The sequence below is a fragment of the Aquarana catesbeiana genome, linkage group LG02 (genome assembly GCF_042186555.1).
Source record: "Aquarana catesbeiana isolate 2022-GZ linkage group LG02, ASM4218655v1, whole genome shotgun sequence".
In the NCBI taxonomy this organism is placed as follows: domain Eukaryota; kingdom Metazoa; phylum Chordata; class Amphibia; order Anura; family Ranidae; genus Aquarana; species Aquarana catesbeiana.
The window spans coordinates 325872137-325893039 of NC_133325.1; the positions used below are offsets into that span (position 1 = coordinate 325872137).

At 43.2% G+C, this 20903-nt stretch overlaps 1 protein-coding gene across 3 annotated transcripts in view; it reads left to right on the forward strand.

Moving 5' to 3' along the window:
- Nucleotides 1-20903, forward strand: part of GCC2 (GRIP and coiled-coil domain containing 2) — a 103179-nt gene that overhangs the window by 39607 nt on the left and 42669 nt on the right. The window lies entirely within an intron of this gene.

The following is a 20903-nucleotide window of genomic DNA, read 5'->3' on the forward strand; positions in this document are numbered from 1 at the left end:
CACACACACACACACACACACACACACACACTGCCTTGAAAATTATTCATACCCCTTTTGAAATTTTCCACATTTTGTCATGTTGCAATCAAAAACGTAAATGTATTTTATTGGGATTTTATGTGATAGACCAACACAAAGTGGAACATAATTGTGAAGTGGAAGGAAAATGATAAAATGGCTTTCTACTTATTTTATAAATAAATATCTAAAAAGTGTGGCATGCATATTTATTCAGCTCCTTTACTCTAATACACCTAACTAAAATCTAGTGGAACCAATTGCCTTCAGAAGTCACCTAATTGGTAAATACAGTCCACCTGTGTGTAATTTAATCTCCGTATAAACACAGCTGTTCTGTGAAGCCCTCAGAGGTTTGTTAGAGACCTTTGGTGAACAAACAGCGTCATGAAGGCTAAGGGACACACCAGACAGGTCAGGGCTAAAGTTGAAAGAAGTTTAAAGCAGGGTTGGGTTATAAAAAAAAAAAAAAAAAAAAAAAATCCCAATCTTTAACCAGTTGCCGACCGCCTAACGCAGATATACTGCGGCAGAATGGCACGGGCAGGCAAAATCACGTACCTAGTACGTGATTGCCTGCTGCGGACGGGGGGTCCAACCGGACACCCCCCCCACCCCCGGTGCCCGAGGCGGTCGGCTTCTGACTGGGAGCAATCAGAGGTGAGGTGGAAACCATCCATGCGTGCCCCCCCCCCCTTGCGTTCGCTCCCAGCCAATGAGAATCTTCCCCTGTCTCTGTATAGTACACAGAGGCAGAGGAAGTGATGTCATCTCGGCTTGGTATTTTCCGTTCCAGCGCCGAGGAGAGAAGACATCCGAGTGATGGTAAAACACACACACACACACAGTAGAACATGCCAGGCATACTTTACACCCCCGATTCCCCCCCGATCCCCCCGTCACACTGACACCAAGCAGTTTTTTTGTTTTTTTTTTCTGATTACTGCATGGTGTCTGTTTGTGACAGTGTGGTAGGGTAGTTAGTGTTAGCCCCCTTTAGGTCTAGGGTACCCCCCTAACCCCCCCTAATAAAGTTTTACTCCCTTGATCACCCCCCCCTGTCGCCAATGTCACTAAGAGATCATTTTTCTGATCGCTGTATTAGTGTCGCTGGTGACGCTAGTTAGGAAGGTAAATATTTAGGTTCGCCGTCAGCGTTTTATAGCGTCAGGGACCCCCATATACTACCTAATAAATGTTTTAACCCCTTGATTGCCCCCTAGTTAACCCTTTCACCACTGATCACCGTATAACTGTTATGGGTGACGCTGGTTAGTTAGATTATTTTTTATAGTGTCAGGACACCCGCCGTTTATTACCGAATAAAGGTTTAGCCCCCTGATCGCCCGGCGGTGATATGCGTCGCCCCAGGCAGCGGCAGGTTAGCGCCAGTACCGCTATCAATATCTGATCCGATCAGATCTATACTAGCGTCCCCAGCAGTTTAGGGTTCCCAAAAACGCAGTGTTAGCGGGATCAGCCCAGATACCTGCTAGCACCTGTGTTTTGCCCCTCCGCCCGGCCCAGCCCACCCAAGTACAGTATCGATCGATCGCTGACACTTACAAAACACTAAACGCATAACTGCAGCGTTCGCAGAGTCAGGCCTGATCCCAGCGATCGCTAACAGTTTTTTTGGTAGCGTTTTGGTGAACTGGCAAGCGCCAGCGGCCTAGTACACCCCGGTCGTAGTCAAACCAGCACTGCAGTAACACTTGGTGACGTGGCGAGTCCCATAAGTGCAGTTCAAGCTGGTGATGTGGCAAGCACAAGTAGTGTCCCGCTGCCACCAAGAAGAAGACAAACACAGGCCCGTCGTGCCCATAGTGCCCTTCCTGCTTCATTCCTCAATCCTAATTGGGAACCCACCACTTCTGCAGCACCCATACTTCCCCCATTCACATCCCCAACCAAATGCAGTTGGCTGCATGAGAGGCATTTTCTTTATGTCCTCCCGAGTACCCCTACCCAACGAACCCCCCCAAAAAAGATGTCGTGTCTGCAGCAAGCGTGGATATAGGCGTGACACCCGCTATTATTGTCCCTCCTGTCCTGACAATCCTGGTCTTTGCATTGGTGAATGTTTTGAACGCTACCATGCACTAGTTATTAGCGTAGGGTACAGCATTGCACAGACTAGGCACACTTTCACAGGGTCTCCCAAGATGCCATCGCATTTTGAGAGACCCGAACCTAGAACCGGTTACAGTTATAAAAGTTACAAAAAAAGTGTAAAAAAAAAAAAAAAAAATGGTTGTCAATTTACTGTTCTCTCTCGCTCTATTCTCTCTCTATTGTTCTGCTCTTTTTTACTGTATTCTATTCTGCAATGTTTTATTGTTATGTTTTATCATGTTTACTTTTCAGGTATGTAATTTTTTTATACTTTACTGTTTACTGTATTTTATTGTTAACCATTTTTTTGTTTTCAGGTATGCCATTCACGACTTTGAGTGGTTATACCAGAATGATGCCTGCAGGTTTAGGTATCATCTTGGTATCATTCTTTTCAGCCAGTGGTCGACTTTCATGTAAAAGCAATCCTAGCGGCTAATTAGCCTCTAGACTGCTTTTACAAGCAGTGGGATGGAATGTCCCCCCCTCCCACCGTCTTCCATGTTTTTCTCTGGCTCTCCTGTCCCAACCGGGAACCTGAGAATGCAGCCAGTGATTCGGCCAGCTGACCATAGAGCTGATCAGAGACCAGAATGACTACAATCATCTCTATGGCCTAAGAAACCGGAAGCTACGAGCATTTCATGACTTAGATTTCGCCGGATGTAAACAGCGCTATTGGGATATTGGCAAAGCATTTTATCACACCGATCTTGGTGTGGTCAGATGCTTTGAAGGCAGAGGAGCAGAGGAGAAATCTAGGGTCTAATAGACCCCATTTTTTTAAAAAAAGAGTACCTGTCACTACCTATTGCTATCATAGGGGATATTTACATTCCCTGGCATAACAATAAAAATGATTAAAAAAAAAAAAAATGAAAGGAACAGTTTAAAAATAAGATAAACAAGCAAAAAAAATAATAAAGAAAAAAAAAAAAGCACCCCTGTCCCCCCCTGCTCTCGTGCAAAAGGGAACGCAAGCGTTGGTCTGGCGTCAAATGTAAACAGCAATTGCACCATGCATGTGAGGTATCACGGCGAAAGTCAGATCGAGGGCAGTAATTTTAGCAGTAGACCTCCTCTGTAAATCTAAAGTGCTAACCTGTAAAGGCTTTTAAAAATGTATGTAGTTTGTCGCCACTGCACATTTGTGCGCATTTTTAAAGCATGTCATGTTTGGTATCCATGTACTCGCCTAAGATCATCTTTTTTATTTCATCAAACATTTAGGCAATATAGTGTGTTTTAGTGCATTAAAATGAAAAAAAAGTGTGTTTTTTTTTTTTTTCCCCAAAAAATGCATTTGAAAAATCGCTGCGCAAATACTGTGTGGAAAAAAAAATGAAACACTCACCATTTTAATCTGTAGGGCCTTTGCTTTAAAAAAATATATAACCTTTGAGGGTTCAAAGTAATTTTCTTGCAAAAAAAAAAAATATTTTTTCATGTAAACAAATAGTGTCAGAAAGGGCTTTGTCTTAGAAGATTGGGTTATGTGTGACATAAGCTTCTAAATGTTGTGCATAAAATGCCAGGACAGTTCAAACCCCCCCCAAATGACCCCATTTTGGAAAGTAGACACCCCAAGCTATTTGCTGAGAGGTATAGTGAGTGTTTTGCAGACCTCACTTTTTGTCACAAAGTTTTGAAAATTGAAAAAAGAAAAAAAAATTTTTTTTTCTTGTCTTTCTTCATTTTCAAAAACAAATGAGAGCTGCAAAATACTCACCATGCCTCTCAGCAAATAGCTTGGGGGTGTCTACTTTCTAAAATGGGGTCATTTGGGGGGGGGTTTGTGCCATCTGGGCATTCCATGGCTTCCGAAACTGTGATAGGCAGTGAGGAGTGAAATCAAAACTTTACGCCCTTAGAAATCCTGAAGGCAGTGATTGGTTTTCGGGGCCCCGTACGTGGCTAGGCTCCCAAAAAGTCCCACACATGTAGTATCCCCATACTCAGGAGACGCAGCTAAATGTATTTTGGGGTGCAATTCCACATATGCCCATGGCCTGTGTGAGCAATATATCATTTAGTGACAACTTTGTGCAAAAAAAAAAAAAATTGTCACTTTCCCGCAACTTCAAAATATAAAATATTCCATGGACTCAACATGCCTCTCAACAAATAGTTTGGGGTGTCTGCTTTCCAAAATGGGGTCATTTGGGGGGGTTTTGTGCCATCTGGGCATTTTATGGCCTTCAAAACTATGATAGGTAGTGAGGAGTGAAATAAAAAATTTACGCCCTTAGAAATCCTGAAGGCGATGATTGGTTTTCGGGGCCCCGTACGCGGCTAGGCTCCCAAAAAGTCCCACACATGTGGTATCCCCGTACTCAGGAGTAGCAGTTCCACATATGCCCATGTCCTGTGTGAGCAATATATCCTTTAGTGACAACTTTTTGTACTTTTTTTTTTTTTTTGTCATTATTCAATCACTTGGGACAAAAAAAATTAATATTCAATGGGCTCAACATGCCTCTCAGCAATTTCCTTGGGGTGTCTACTTTACAAAATGGGGTCATTTGGGGGGTTTTGTACTGCTGTGTCATTTTAGCACCTCAAGAAATGACATAGGCAGTCATAAACTAAAAGCTGTGTAAATTCCAGAAAATGTACCATAGTTTAGACACTATAACTTTTGCGCAAACCAATAAATATACGCTTATTGACATTTTTTTTTTTTTACCAAAGACATGTGGCCGAATACATTTTGGACTAAATTTATGACTAAAATTGAGCTGATTGGATTTTTTTTATAACAAAAAGTAGAAAATATCTCTTTTTTTTCAAAATTTTCGGTCTTTTTCCGTTTATAGCGCAAAAAATAAAAACCGCAGAGGTGACCAAATACCATCAAAAGAAAGCTCTATTTGTGGGAAGAAAAGGACACAGATTGTGTTTGGGTACAGCATTGCATAACCATGCAATTAGCAGTTAAAACGACGCAGTGCCATATTGTAAAAAGTGCTCTGGTCAGGAAGGGGGTAAATCTTTCCGGGGCTGAAGTGGTTAAACCTTTCACTGAGCACTGTTCAATCCATCATCCGAAAATGGAAAGGGTATGGCACAACTGCAAACCTACCAAGACATGGTCATCCACGTAAAGTGACAGGCTGGCCAAGGAGAAGCGGCCAAGAGGCCCATGGTAACTCTGGAAGAGCTGCAGAGATCCACGGCTCAGGTGGGAGAATCTGTCCACAGGACAACTATTAGTTGGGCGCACCACACATCTGGCTATATGGAAGAGTGGAAAGAGGAAAGCCATAAGAAGTCCCGTTTGCAGTTTGCGAGAGGCCATGTGGGGGACACAGCAAACGTGGAAGAGGGTGCTCTGGTCAGATGAGACCCAAATGGAACTTTTTGGCCTAAAAGCAAAACTCTGTGTGGTGGAAAACTAACACTGCACATCACCCTGAACACACCACCCCCACCGTGGATCATGGTGGTGGCAGCATCTTGTTGTGGGGATGCTTTTATTCAGCAGGGACAGGGAAGCTGGTCAGAGTTGATGGGAAGGTGGATGGAGCCAAATACAGGGCAATCTTAGAAGAAAACCTGTTCGAGTCTGCAAAAAACTTGAGAATGGGGAGGAGGTTCACCTTCCAGCAGAACGACCCTAAACATGGTCAGCGCTACAATGGAATCGTTTAGATCAAAGCATATTCATGTGTTAGAATGACCCAGTCAAAGTCCAGACCTAAATCCAATTGAGAATCTGTGGCAAGACTTGAAAACTGCTGTTCAGACGCTCTCCATCCAATCTGACAGAGCTTGAGCTTTTTTGCAAAGAAGAATGGGGGGAAAATGTCACTCTCCTAGATGTGCAAAGCTGGTAGAGACCTACCCAAAGAGACTTGCAGCTGCAATTGCAGCAAAAGGTGGTTCTACAAAGTATTGACCCAGGGGGGCTGAATATAAATACACGCCACATTTTGCACATATTTATTTGTAAAAAAAAAAAAATGAAAACCATTTATTATAATATTTTTTTTTTTTTAATATAATCTTTATTTTTACATGTAACATTTTTACAGAACAAACACATAAGAGGAGAGAGAAGTAAATCAGTCCAAGTAGGTATTGATCTTTTTACAAAACTTGAGGTCCGAGAGACCATTTCACATAAAAGGTGTAGGAGCAAAAGCCGTCATTTAACTAATATTAAACATATGAGCTATAACATCATTATGTTGCCCAAGGCCTTTCCATGTATCATTGTATTTGGGCAAATCTGATAGCACACATTGGGTCCAGGTAGACCTAAAATAACAGAAAAAGAAGGGAATAGATGGGAGGGGACAAACAAATATTAAAAGAAAAAAGCACACTGTTATAATTTTAAATTATCGTATTTGGCACGGTATATTATTATTGGTCAGGCTATCTCCAATACATTGAACTGTCAGGTTATGGATTTGTTGGTTGTACATCTGGTGGAGCCCCGCCATTGTAGTGAATCCACGTGGCCCGTATGGTATAGAATTTCATATCTACCTTTTACAGTTCGCCATCCATTCCCCTACAGCCATAATATCATTTACAAGGCGGATCTAGTCCGCACGGTCAGAAATATGAGTTTTAATCATTTATCATTTACCTTACACTTCACAATTATGTGCCACTTTGTGTTGATCTATCACATAAAATCCCAATAAAATACATTTACGTTTTTGATTTTAACTTGGCAAAATGTGGAAAATTTCAAGGGGTATGAATACTTTTTCAAGGCACGGTGTGTGTGTATATACATGGAGATATACCTGTGGATATAAAAAAAATCTACGCACCCCTTTTTAAAATGTCAGGTTTCTCTGATGTAAAAAAAATGAGACAAAGATAAATAATTTCAGAACTTTTTCCACTTTTAATGTAACCTATAAACTGTACAACTCAACTGAAAAACAAACTGGAATCTTTTAGTGGGGGAAGAAAAAATAAAATAATGTGGCTGCATAAGTGTGCACACTCTCTTCTAACTGGGGATGTAGCTGTGTTCAGAATTAAGCAATCACATTCAAACTCATGTTAAAAGGAGTCGGTACACACCTGCCATCATTTAAAGTGCATCTGATTAACCCCAAGTAGGTCAGCTGTTCTAGTAAGTCTTTCCTGACATTTTCTTAGTCGCATCCTACAGCAAAAGCCATGGTCCGCAGAGAGCTTCCAGAGCATCAGAGGATCTCATTGTTAAAGGGTATCAGTCAGGAGAAGGGTACAAAAGAATTTCCAAGGCATCATATACCATGGAACATAATGAAGACAGTCATCGTCAAGTGGAGAAAATATGGCACCACAGTGACGTTACCAAGAACTGGACGTCGCTCCAAATTGATGAAAAGACTAGAAGAAAACTGCCAAGAGGCTTACAGCAACATTAAAGGAGCTGCAGGAATTTCTGGCAAGTACTGGCTGTGCGGTACATGTAACAACAATCTCCCATAGTCTTCATATGTCTGGGCTATGGGGTAGAGTGGCAAGATGGAAGCCTTTTCTTACGGAAGAAAAAAATCCAAGCCTGGCTAAATTTTGCAAAAACACAACTGAAGTCTCCCAAAAGCATGTGGAAAAATGTGTTCTGGTCTAATGAAACCAAGGTTTAACTTTTTGGCCATAATTCCAAAAGATATGTTTGGAGCAAAAACACTGCACATCACCAGAAGAACACCGTACCCACAGTGAAGCATGGTGGGGGCAGCATCATGCTTTGGGGCTGTTTTTTTGTTTTTTTTTTTTTTTTTTTTATTTTTATTTTCTTCTTTTTCAGGTGAACCAGGGGCCTTAGTCAAGGGAATTATGAATAGTTCCAAATACCAGTCAATATTGGCACAAAACCTTCAGGCTTCTGCTAGAAAGCTGAACATGAAGAGAAATTTCATCTTTCAGTATGACAACGACCCAAAGCATACATTCCTAATCAACAAAGAAATGGCTTCACCAGAAGAAGATTAAAGTTTTGGAATGGCCCAGCCAGAGCCCAGACCTGAATCCGATTTGAAAAATATGTGGGGTGATCTGAAGAGGGCTGTGCATAAGAGATGCCCTCGCAATCTGATAGATTTGGAGTGTTTTTGCAAAGAAAAGTGGGCAAATATTGCCAAGTCAAGATGTGCCATGCTAAGACTCGTACCCAAAAAGACTGAGTGCTGTAATAAAATCAAAAGGTGCTTCAACAAAGTATTAGTTTAAGAGTCTGCGCACTTATGTAACCATTTTTTATTTTTACTTCCCTCCACCTAAAAGATTTCAATTTGTTGTTCAACTGAGTTATACAGTTTATAGGTCACATTAATAAGTTCCGGACCAGCCGCCGCAGTTATACTGTGGCAGATTGGCTCGGCTGGGCGAAGCGTCATAGCTATACGTCGTGCGCGTGACCGCCTAGGGGGTGTGCGCCTCCTAGGCAGCAGCAACGATCGGATACGCTTCAAAACCAATCAGTCTCCAGGCCCAGACCAATGATTTCTGGCCTGGACCTGGTGATCGGTTCTGGCGAATGAAATCCTTCCCCTGCCTGTAAGTGTAAACACAGGCAGGGGAAGTGATGTAATCTCCATTCATGGAACTCTTTTCCGTTGAGGGAGGAAATCTCACAGTAAGTTGCACCAACACTACACTGACACAGTACACATAGGTACACTTGTCACCCCCCCCGATGGGCCCCCCTCCTTCACTCCCTGTCAGTTAGCACCCCATATTGACAGAAAAACACAGAATTGTTGACATTTTTGCAGATTTATTAAAAAAGAAAAACTGAAATATCACATAGTCCTAAGTATTCAGACCCTTTGCTGTGACACACATATATTTAACTCCATTTCTTCTGATCATCCTTGATATGGTTCTACACCTTCATTTGAGTCCAGCTGTGTTTGATTATACTGATTGGACTTGATTAGGAAAGCCACACACCTGTCTATATAAGATCTTACAGCTCACAGTGCATGTCAGAGCAAATGAGAATCATGAGGTCAAAGGAACTGCCTGAAGAGCTCAGAAACAGAATTGTGGCAAGGCACAGATCTGGCCAAGGTTACAAAAAAATTTCTGCTGCACCTAAGGCTCCTAAGAGCACAGTGGGCTCCATAATCCTTAAATAGAAGACGTTTGGAACGACCAGAACCCTTCCTAGAGCTGGCCGTCCAGCCAAACTGAGCTATCGGGGGGAGAAGAGCCTTGGTGAGAGAGGTAAAGAAGAAACCAAAGATTGCTGTGGCTGAGCTCCAGAGATGCAGTCAGGAGATGGGAGAAAGTTGTAGAAAGTCAACCGTCACTGCAGCCTTCCACCAGTCGGGGCTTTATGCCAAAGTGGCCGACGGAAGCCTCTCCTCAGTGCAAGACACATGAAAGCCGCATGGAGTTTGCTAAAAAAAAAAACAACTGAAGGACTCCAAGATGGTGAGAAATAAGATTCTTTGGTCTGATGAGACCAAGATAGAACTTTTTGGCCTTAATTCTAAGTGGTATGTGTGGAGAAAACCAGGCACTGCTCATCACCTGTCCAATACAGTCCCAGTAGTGAAGCATGGTGGTGGCAGCATCATGCTGTGGGGGTGTTTTTCAGCTGCAGGGACAGGACGACTGGTTGCAATCGAGGGAAAGATGAATGCGGCCAAGTACAGGGATATCCTGGATGAAAACCTCCAGAGTGCTCAAGACCTCAGACTGGGCCAAAGGTTTACCTTCCAACAAGACAATGACCCTAAGCACACAGCTAAAATAACAAAGGAGTGGCTTCACAACAACTCTGTGACTGCTCTTGAATGGCCTAGCCAGAGCCCTGACTTTAAGTGGATGTAAACCCAATGTCATCCTTTCTAAACTACTGCCAATAGGGGTTATCTATAAGGATATACATGCCTCCTGCATGTATCTTTACCTGTCAAATGTCTCCCCTCTGCTATTAGACCCTAAAAACTGTGTATTCTGTGGTTGGGTCTGTTGTCTGGAGCTCGGTGGGTGGAGTCATGATGTCAGTAGACTCCCCGCCCACCTCTAGACTCCCCTTGTCAATATGCATTTTCTCCTGTGTATTTCTAACACTGAACTTCTGCTATGATCTCTAACATCCAGTGAAAAGACAGGAAAGTAACCACATGACTTCAGCATGCCAAATCATGCTAAGGTGTGGAACAGCCAATCCTTGCAGAGCTGCTGAAGAAAGGAGTGGGAGGGAATTTAAAAATACTGCATGTCTCTTTAGGCTGGTGCACGAGATGTAAATCACCTGTCACTCACAGCAAGGGGGAGTATTTGACACAGTTTTTCTCAGTTTGTCAAGATTTATCTCACTGAACAATAAAAGAGGATTGCTCAGAGATGGATTAACTCTGTGTGGCAAGACTGGGCTCAAATGATAGGAAATCTTATACTCTACAGTATGATATAAAAAAAAAAAATTACATCCACTTTAAACCCAATTGAGCATCTCTGGAGAGGCCTAAAAATGGTTGTCCACCAACGTTTACCATCCAACCTGACAGAATTGGAGAGGATCTGCAAGGAGGAATGGCAGAGGATCCCCAAATCCAGGTGTGAAAAACGTGTTGCATCTTTCCCAAAAAGACTCATGGCTGTATTGGATCAAAAGGGTGCTTCTACTAAATACTGAGCAAAAGGTCTGATTACTTGGGGACCATGTGATATTTCAGTTTTTCTTTTTTAATAAATCTGCAAAAATGTCAACAATTCTGTGTTTTTCTGTCAATATGGGGTGCTGTGTGTACATTAATGAGGAAAAAAATTAACTTAAATGATTTTAGCAAATGGCTGCAATATAACAAAGAGTGAAAAATTTAAGGGGGTCTGAATACTTTCCATCCCCACTGTATATTACCTAATAAAGGTTTAACCCCCTGCTCACCCGGCGAGTGACATCAGTTAAGTTTTAGCGTCGGTTAGGGTTTGCGTCGCCCCAGGCAGCGTCATATTAGAGCCAGTAGCGCTAACACCCACGCACGCACCATACACCTCTCTTAGTAGTATAGTGTCTGAACGGATCAATATCTTTTATCAGATCTATACTAGCGTCCCTAATAATTTAGGGTTCCCAAAAACGCAGCGTTAGCGGGATCAGCCCAGATACCTGCTAGCACCTGCTACAAAAAACGCATAACTGCAGCATTCGCAGCCTGATCCCTGTGAACGCTAACAGTTTTTTTTGGTAGTGTTTGAAGCAGTTGCTGACAGGTGTTCTTTTTTTTTTTTTTTTTTTTTTATTCTGTGAGTCTCACTAGTTGTACCAGTAAATTTAGAGGCCAAAATGTCCAATTGAAGGTACACTAGTGAAGAGGCCTACACGTTTCTGAGCATGACAGATGAGAGTGAGGAGGAAGTCGCCCATCTGTCAGTTTCAGGCTCAGAATACAAACCTCTAGACAGCAGCAGAACCCTGACAGATAGCGCTGATGGAGTAGTGGTCCCTGCAAAGGTCAGGCGTACTCGACCCATTCTTCTGCTGTTGTTGAGGTGCAAGAACAGCGGGGCTCTCGTATGGAGCAGAGAGCCAGTACTAGTGCTGCTCATCCTTCTGGTGAACTGGCAAGCAACAGTGGCCTAGTATATCCAGAACTGCAGTAACACTTGGTGGCGTGGCGAGTCCCATAAGTGCAGTTCAAGCTGGTGAGGTGGCTAGTACAAGTAGAGTCCCGCAGCCACCAAGAAGACTGATAGACCCGTCGAGCCCATAGTGCCCTTCCTGCTGCATTTTCCAATCCAAATTGGGAGCCCACCACTTCTGCAGCACCCGTACTTCCCCCATTCACTGGCCAAGCTGGAATTCAGGTGGAAACAGTTGATTTTACGTAACTTGATTCTTATTCGCTGTTTTTCACGGAAGGTCTCCAATAGATCTATTGTGGACCAAAGCAATTTGTATGCTGGTCAATTCATCGCTACTAATCCCCAGTTGATCCTTGCCATAGATTGGAAACCTATTACAGTTTCCGAATTTAGGACCTTCCTGGGCCTATCCCTCCTCATGGGCATAGTTAAAAAAAAAAAAAAAAAAAACGTGAGTTGCGGTCATATTGGTCCACTGACCCAATTCACCATATGCCCGTGTTCTCTGCCTCCATGACCAGGACATGATACGAGCAGATCTTGCAGTTCATGCATTTCAATGACCATGAACTATGTTGTCCTCGGGGTGATCCTGGATTTGTTCGGCTCCACAAAATTCGGCCCCTCATAAACCACTTCAACCAACAGTTTGCAGCCTTGTTTACTCCCAATCAAGTTGTCTGCTGGTAAGATTGTGTGGGACTTGGTTTCCCCCTAATTTGGAAAGGGGTACCACTTGTATGTGGACAATTATTACACAAGCGTGCCGCTTTTTAGTCACCTTTTTTATTCTGGAATTGGCACACGTGACACCGTGCGATCTAATCGCCGGGGCTTTCCCCAACGGCTTGTACAGTCCCAACTTAGATGGGGGGAGAGAGCCTGCTTGAAATGTAATAATTTGTTAGCAGTGAAGTGGAGGGATAGACGGAATGTTTTCGTTTAGTCCTCCCTTTACGCAGATACAACTGTCCAAATTCCTTTGGTGACTGGTGTGGAGAAACCCCTCTGTGTCTATGAATACAACCTTAACATGGGAGGCGTGGACCTCAATGACCAGTTGTTGGTGCCGTACGTAATTGCCCGTAAGGCCAGGCGCTGGTACAAAAAAGTGTCTGTATATTTATCCCACTTGGCTCTGCATAATGCTTATGTGCTATACAAAGCTTCAGGTCGAACTGGATCCTTCCTTAAATTCCAGGAAGAGGTCATCACAGCCTTTCTGTTTCCAGATGGTGCTATGCCCCACCTTCCCAATGCAAATTCAGTGAGCTGGCTGCATGAGAGGCATTTTCCGTGTGTCCTCCCTGGTACCCCTGCCCACAGAACCCCCCCCAAAGATGTCGTGTCTGCAGAAAACGCGGATTTAGGCGTGACACCCGTTTTTATTGTCCCTCCTGTACTGACCAACCTGGTCTCTGCATCAGTGAATGTTTCACACACTAGTGGATTATTAGCGTAGGGTACAGCATTGCACAGCATTGAGTTAATGTTTTATCGTTAACATTGTTTGCTGTTCAGGTACGCCATTCAGCTGCAGCACTGATTTTTTTTTTATCTTGACCGCAACAGCATTTGCTCTCATGATATGTAAATCAGCGCTGTTGGAGGTGATTTCACCACCACAGTTAAAATGGTGCATGTATGCCCATCATTAGAAGTGGGTCGATGAAGGGCGGTATTCTAATGGTGGGCACACCCACTGATCAATCTTTTTTTCGTTCAGCCCACAGGCTGCATGAAAAAAACATTACAATATATGCCCAACAAGGACCAGCAACGTACTGGTATGTTGCTGGACTTTATGTGGTTATACCAGAATGATGCCTGCAGGTTTAGGTATCATCTTGGTATAATTCTTTTCAGCCAGCGGTTGGCTTTCATGTAAAAGCAATCCTAGTGGCTAATTAGCCTCTAGACTGCTTTTACAAGCGGTGGGAGGGAACATCTCCCCCCCCCACCGTCTTCCATGGTTTTTTCGGGCTCTCCTGTCCCAACTGGGAACCCAAGAATGCAGCCGGTGGTTCTGCCAGCTGACCATAGAGCTGATTGGAGACAAGAACGGCTCCAATCATCTCTATGGCCTAAGAAACCAGAAGCCACAAGCATTTCATGACTTAGGTTTCGCCGGATATCAACAGCGCCATTGGGAAGTTGGTAAAGCATTTTATCACACTGATCTTGGTGTAGTCAGATGCTTTGAGGGCAGAGGAAAGATCTAGGGCAGTGATGGCGAACCTTGGCACCCCAGATGTTTTAGAACTACATTTCCCATGGTGCTCAACTACACTGCAGAGTGCATGAGCATCATGGGAAATGTAGTTCCAAAACATCTGGAGTGCCAAGGTTCGCCATCCCTGATCTAGGATCTTATAGACCCCATTTTTTTTCAAAAAAGAGTACCTGTCACTACCTATTGCTATCGTAGGGGATATTTACATTCCCTGAGATAATAAAAAAAAGTTTAAAAAAGCACCCCTGTCCCCCCGTGCTCGCGCGCAAAGGCGAATGCAAGCATGTAAACAGCAATTGCACCATGCATGTGAAGTATCACCAAGAACGTCAGATTGAGGGCAGTGATTTTAGCAGTAGACCTCCTCTGTAAATCTAAAATGGTAACCTGTAAGGCTTTTAAAAATGTATGTAGTTTGTCGCTGTTGCATGTTTGTGCGCAATTTTAAAGCATGTTGTGTTTGGTATTATGTACTCGGCATAAGATCATCTTTTTTATTTCATCAAACATTTGGGCAATATAATGTGTTTTTAGTGCATAAAAAAAAAAAAAAAAATTATTATTTTTTTTTTTCATAAAAAATTGCGTTTGAGAAATCGCTGCGCAAATACTGTGTGGAAAAAAAATTGTAACACCCACCATTTAACTGTAGGGCCTTTGCTTTAAAAAAAAATGTATAGTGTTTGGGGGTTCTAAGTAATTTTCTAGCAAAAAAATATTTTTTCATGTAAACAAAAAGTGTCAGAAAGGGCTTTGTCTTCAAGTGGTTAGAAGAGTTGGTGACGTGTGACATAAGCTTCTAATGTTGTGCACAAAATGCCAGGACAGTTCAAAGACCCCACACCCCCCAAAATAACCCCTTTTTGGAAAGTAGACTCCCAAAGCTATTTGCTGAAAGGCATGTTGAGTCCATGGAATATATATTTTGCCACAAGTTTCGGGAAAATTTACAAAATTTTATTTTTATTTTTTTTTTTTGCACAAAGTTGTCACTAAATGATATATTGCTCAAACATGCCATGGGCATATGTGAAATTACACCCCAAAATAGTCTGCTGCTTCTCCTGAGTACGGGGATACCACATGTGTGAGACTCCTTGGGAGCCTAGCCGTGTACAGGACCCCGAAAACCCATCCCCACCTTCAGGCTTTCTAAGGACGTAAAATGATGATTTCACTTCCTCACTACCTATAACAGTTTCGGAAGCCATAAAATATTAAAATAGCCACAAGTTTTGGGAAAATTAAAATTTTTCCCTAAACATCTTTCAGTACAGCCACCTTTTGAGAGACCTTGGCTCCTCCCTTTACAGGAATCACTGCCTTAGCTTCAAGATTTAAGCCCCTCCTGCCCCACTGGACCCACAGTTTTGGTGTTTCCTCCGGCGGGGGGAGACATCGCTGGGAACCAGGGTTAATCAGCTGGGGAAGTTGAAGCCATTTTTTACTGTGGGGAAAAGCTCTCCCTATCTCCATTTTTTGATTGGTGGAGCATTGGGCCTTGGGGAAGGTACCATTAGGACAGCTGATTAGCCACCCCAGCTTCTCCTGAGGGTGGGGAAGAAGCTTCGGGGGCCCTGCTCTCATTCTGTCCAGGGGGTTGTCATCGGAGGTGCACCGTTTCTCCCCGCGTTCTGTGTGGCCAGTGAGGGAGCTCGAGGCTGGACCGGAAGACGTAGTGACGTCACGTCTGGTAGGGGCGTGCACTTCTGCTGGGGCTGCGTCTTTTGGTTCCAGATGCGGTTTATGGAAGGGGACCAGGCTCTGGCTGGTGCAAACCTGTAAACGCTTTAAGATGTCAGCGAGCCGCTCAGGAAGGCGGGACCACCATGATCCTCAGCGGGAGATGTCCAGGCCAGACTACGCCTGGCAATACTAAATAAGTGAAATAATGAAAACACTTAAACACACATAAAATCATGATGTTAAACATAGTCCAATGAACAATAAAAATGACTTGATAGTTGAAATAAGTGAAGAAATCTCAAATGACACCACAAAGAACATGCACCTCCACCACACAGAGTGCGAGCTTACCAGAAGGCAAGCAGTATAAGCTTGTGGCTATCAACCCAGCCAGGGCCTTTATCCTGGAAGTGTGGAAATGTCAGGTCACAGCAGAATACTTGAATGTTGCAAAACAGGATATACACCAGGACCCAGTATACCTCGATCTCTCCAATGTTCATAAGCATACATCAGACACGTATACCCAGAAATAAAAAAGGCTCTTCATGGTGTAAATCCAGGTAAAGCACTAAACGTTTTTTAATAAAGAGTTTCACTTGCATAAAAAGCTTAAAACTAAGCATTGTATAAAAAAGCCAGGCGGCTAACGAACACCCGTCCTCTCCGGACTGCTGATGATCTCCTGATTGCACCTGGAGAGATCGAGGTATACTGGGTCCTATATCCTGTTTTGCAACATGCAAGTTAATTTTTTAATTTTATATTTTTGAGCTGTGTATTTTACCTAGAACTTGCAGCTTGTTTGTCACTATTGAGTAGCGCGTTTTTTTTTCTTCTTTTTATACTCCTGGTAATGCCAGCACCAGCCACTATGGTGAGAGGAACCCTGGGGTCGGTATTCCCTTTCCCTTTTACCCGATAGCTCCACTGGTGTAGACCCCTCTGGTGGTCGAGGGGTTGGGAGGTAGTACTGGGACCTTGGTGGTGTTTGGTCCTAGGGACACTCCTGGTGACACTCTGCTTAGGAGTATGGCCTTGCATTTGGTTTTAAAAGTGAGCTGGAGGACTGCAATGCCCAACATGTCCTTTGTGCAGTAAGCTTTAGGAATGGCAATGCCCAGCATGCCCTTTGTGCAGTAAGCCTGAGGAACTGCAATGCCCGGCATGCCCTTTTGTACGGTAAGCCTGTGGAACTGCAATCCCCAGCATGCCCTTTTTTTCAGTTGGGTTCACCCCCAGGCTGGCCCCCCGCCAGCTCAGCAGAGTATTGCACCTGCCCGCCGGTTTTATCCTCCGCTAATGGAGGGGCATTGGGGGGGGGGCACTAGTGACAAGCTGAGGAGGAGCCAGTTAGCGCTTCTTCAGGCTCCCAGGTGGAGTCATAGAGACAGGGGTTGGAGAGCCCTCTGGACCCTTTCGCTACAAGCTTTCCCTCGAGGGGGTGGAGGATCTCTTGGGAGACATTCGTACCACCCTGAGAATCCAGGAAAAGAAGCCGCCATCGCTCCATGACCAGATGTATCGGGGCCTGGTGGAACAGAAGAAGTTGTTCTCGGCTCAGGAAGGTCTGGTGGAAGCCATCAAAGGTTGGCAAGATCTGGGGAGGAAACCCAAAATACATTCTGCTGCTTCTCCTGAGTATGGGGGATACCTCATGTGTGAGACTTTGGGAGCCTAGCTGCGTACAGGACCACAAAAACCAATCACCGCCTTCAGGCTTTCTAAAGGCGTAAAATTGTGATTTTACTCCTCACTACCTATCACAGTTACGGAGGCCCTGAAATGTCAAGATAGCACAACCCCCCCCAAATGAACCCACTTTGGAAAGTGGACACCCCAAGGTATTTGCTTAGAGGCATGGTGAGTATTTTGCAGCTCTCATTTGTTTTTTAAAATGAAGAAAAAAAAAACAAACACATTTTTCTTTTCTTTTTTCAGTTTTCAAAACTTTGTGGCCAAAAAGCAAGATCTGCAAAATACTTAACATGCCTCTTAGCAAATAGCTTGGGGTGTCTACTTTCCAAAATGGGGTCACTTGGAGGGTTGTGCTATCTTGGCATGATCGGTAGTGATGAGTGAAATAAAAAATGTATGCCATTAAAAATCCTGAAGGCAGTGCTTGGGTTTCAGGTCCTGTACGCGGATAGGCTCCCAAAAAGTCTCACATGTGTGGTGTCCCCGTACTCAGGAGAAGCAGCAGAATGTATTTTGGGGTGTAATTCCACATATAACCATGGCATGTGTGAGCAATATATCATTTAGTGACAACTTTGTGTAAATTAGTTTTTTTTTTCTGTCGTTATTCAATCACTTGTGACAAAAAAATAAAATATTCAATGGGCTCAACATGCTTCTCAGCAATTTCCTTGGGGTGCCTACTTTCCAAAATGGGGTCATTTGGGGGAGGGGGGGGGGGGGGTTGTACTGCCCTGCCATTTTAGTACCTCAAGAAATGAGATAGGCAGTCATAAACTAAAAGCTGCGTAGCTTCCAGAAAATGTACCCTAGTTTGTAGACGCTAAACTTTTGCGCAAACCAGTAAATATACGCTTACTGACATTTATTTTTTTTAACCAGAGACATGTGGCTGAATACATTTTGGCCTAAATGTATGACTAAAATTGAGTTTATTGGATTTTTTTTTTAAAACAAAAAGTAGAAATTATCATGTTTTCTGTTTTATATCGCAAAAAATAAAAATTGCAGAGGCAATCAAATACCATCAAAAGAAAGCTCTATTTGTGGGGAAAAAAAGATGCAAATTTTGTTAGGGTACAGCATTGCATGACTGCAATTACCAGTTAAAGCAGCGCAGTGCCAAATTGTAAAAAGTGCTCTGGTCATTGAGGGGCCAATTCTTCCGGGGCTGAAGTGGTTAAAGGTGGAAATAGTTCAGAAATGATTTTTTTTTTGTCATATTTTTACATCACAGAAACCAGACATTTTAACGGATGTGTAGACTTTTTTTTTTTATCATATAGAGATAGATCCCTTAAAGCGCGTATAGTAATATGACGTCTGCAAGGTGGCTCTCACATCCTGGGCAGCCGTCGTATGACATCCGCGGGTTCCCAGCAGTCTAGGGGGCGCGCACCTGCCACGTAACTCGGGAGCCAATGCACATGCCCGGTGGCCGCGATGTCCGCCGGGCACCCGTGATTACACACAGAGATCCACGTCCCTGCTCTGTGACAAACAAACGCACAGATCCACATCCTGTCAGGGGAGAGAAGACAAATTGTGTGTTCCATGTATATAGGAACACCAATCGGTCACCTCTACCAGTCAGTTCCCTCCCCCACAGTTAGTATCACTCCCTAGGTAACACGTTTAACCCCTTGAATGCCCCTAGTGTTAACCTCTTCCCTTCCAGTGACATTTTATACAATAATCAGTGCATATTTATATCACTGATCGCTGTATAATTGTCAATGGTCCCAAAAATGTCAGAAGTGTCCAATTTGTCTGCCGCAGTATCGCAGTCCCAATAAAAATCACAGATCGCCGCGATATATATATATATATATATATAATAATAATAATAAAAATGCCATAAATCTATCCCCTATTTTTGTAGGCGCTATAACTTTTGCGCAAACCAATTAATATACGCTTATTGCGATTTTTGGTAAAAAAATATAAAATTCTTCCTCAGTTTAGGCAGATTATGTATATTTCTACATATTTTTGGTAAAAAAAAAAAAAATACAGAAGAATACATATCGGCCTAAACTAAGGAAGAATTTTTTTTTTTTTTAATTGGGATATTTATTATACCAAAAGTAGAGTATGAGATCGAGTATGCAGAGGAGATCAAATAGCACCAAAAGAAAGCTCTATTTGTGGGGAAAAAAATTATCAAAATTTCATATGGGTACAGTGTTGCATGACCGTGCAATTGTCATTCAAAATGTTACAGTGCATTGGTCTGGGCAGGTAGGAGGTGAAAATGCCCTGTATTGAAGTGGTTAAAGCGGAGTTCCACCCATAAAATTTACTTTGCAGTATTCAGCAGCAATAAACCTAAGCAACAACATTTGGAAAGATTTTTTTTTTTTTTTTTTTTTACTATTTCCTGTTGCTAAGGAGTGCCTCGTAATCCGCCTCTTTTTCTCCCTGGCGCCTGACGTAATTTCCCTCGGCACCCATGCTCGCTAGTGCTCCTGGGAGATGTGTGTCATAATTTCCCAGGAGTCAGGGGGCAGTGTCGAGGGCTTCGTTGCCATCACAATGGGGCGGGCACTTCCAATGACGCCACCCGTTGTGATGGCAACATCAGAAGTGTACAGCGATGCGAGCCATACCTCCTGCACATGCGCAAGAACAGGCGGTGCATGCTGGTCTCTCAGCTGCACCTGATCCTGGAAGATAGTGCTTGTGGGCTTCACACAACCACAAGCAATATAGAAATTGCCAGGAAAGAGGAATATAAGATATCTTCCTCTATGAAATCGGCAGAAAGGTGAGTGCTATAAATAGAAGTTTTAAATTAACAATATTCATAAAAAAAAAAAAAAAAAACAAATTTAACAGTTGAAACTCCGCTTTAAGTTGACACATAGCTACCTAAATATTAAATTGCTAAGATGGAAAATGCAATTGCATAAGTATTGTACCAGTCTACTTATTTGGTTCTTGTACTTCCATTTCTAATGTCATCCTTACAATATGTGTATCCACCAAGAAATAGTGTGAATTTCCAAATCTGTTGCAGATTGGGACACCTGTAGCCAAGGTGTACCAGTTTTTTCACCCTCTGTGTATAGCCACTTTTACCTGCTTGCTTCTTGTAAAGACACAGCCTAATATGTCTGTGTAAAACTGTTTACTTGCTGCTTTCAGTGCGGATGTTCACATCTGGCTATTGAATGCTCACCAGTACAAATTGCTTTTATTTAGACTTGCGCGTTCAGTGCGACCGGTGTTTGCGCCTGCACAGCAACCCATTCACTTGAATGGGCTGCTGTACCTGCGAGAAACGCAGGAAAAATGTCCCCGCAAATTTTTAAAGCTGCAGGGAGATCGCATGCCGCTTTTGCACCATGCGATTTGCCGCACCCACAAACAGTGTGTGTTTAGATGCGTAGGGGTGCCATTAAAAATAAACACGTGCAATTTAGCCACTGTCCTGCACCTGCAACCACCCACACAAGTGTGAACCTAGCCTAAGCCTAGGTTCACACTATATTGCGATGTGGGAATGGTGAACCGCTGTGGTGTCAATACAAAGATAATGACACCCCCAGATCGGTTCGCAGATCGCAGTGCTAACTGTGAATTCGGACAG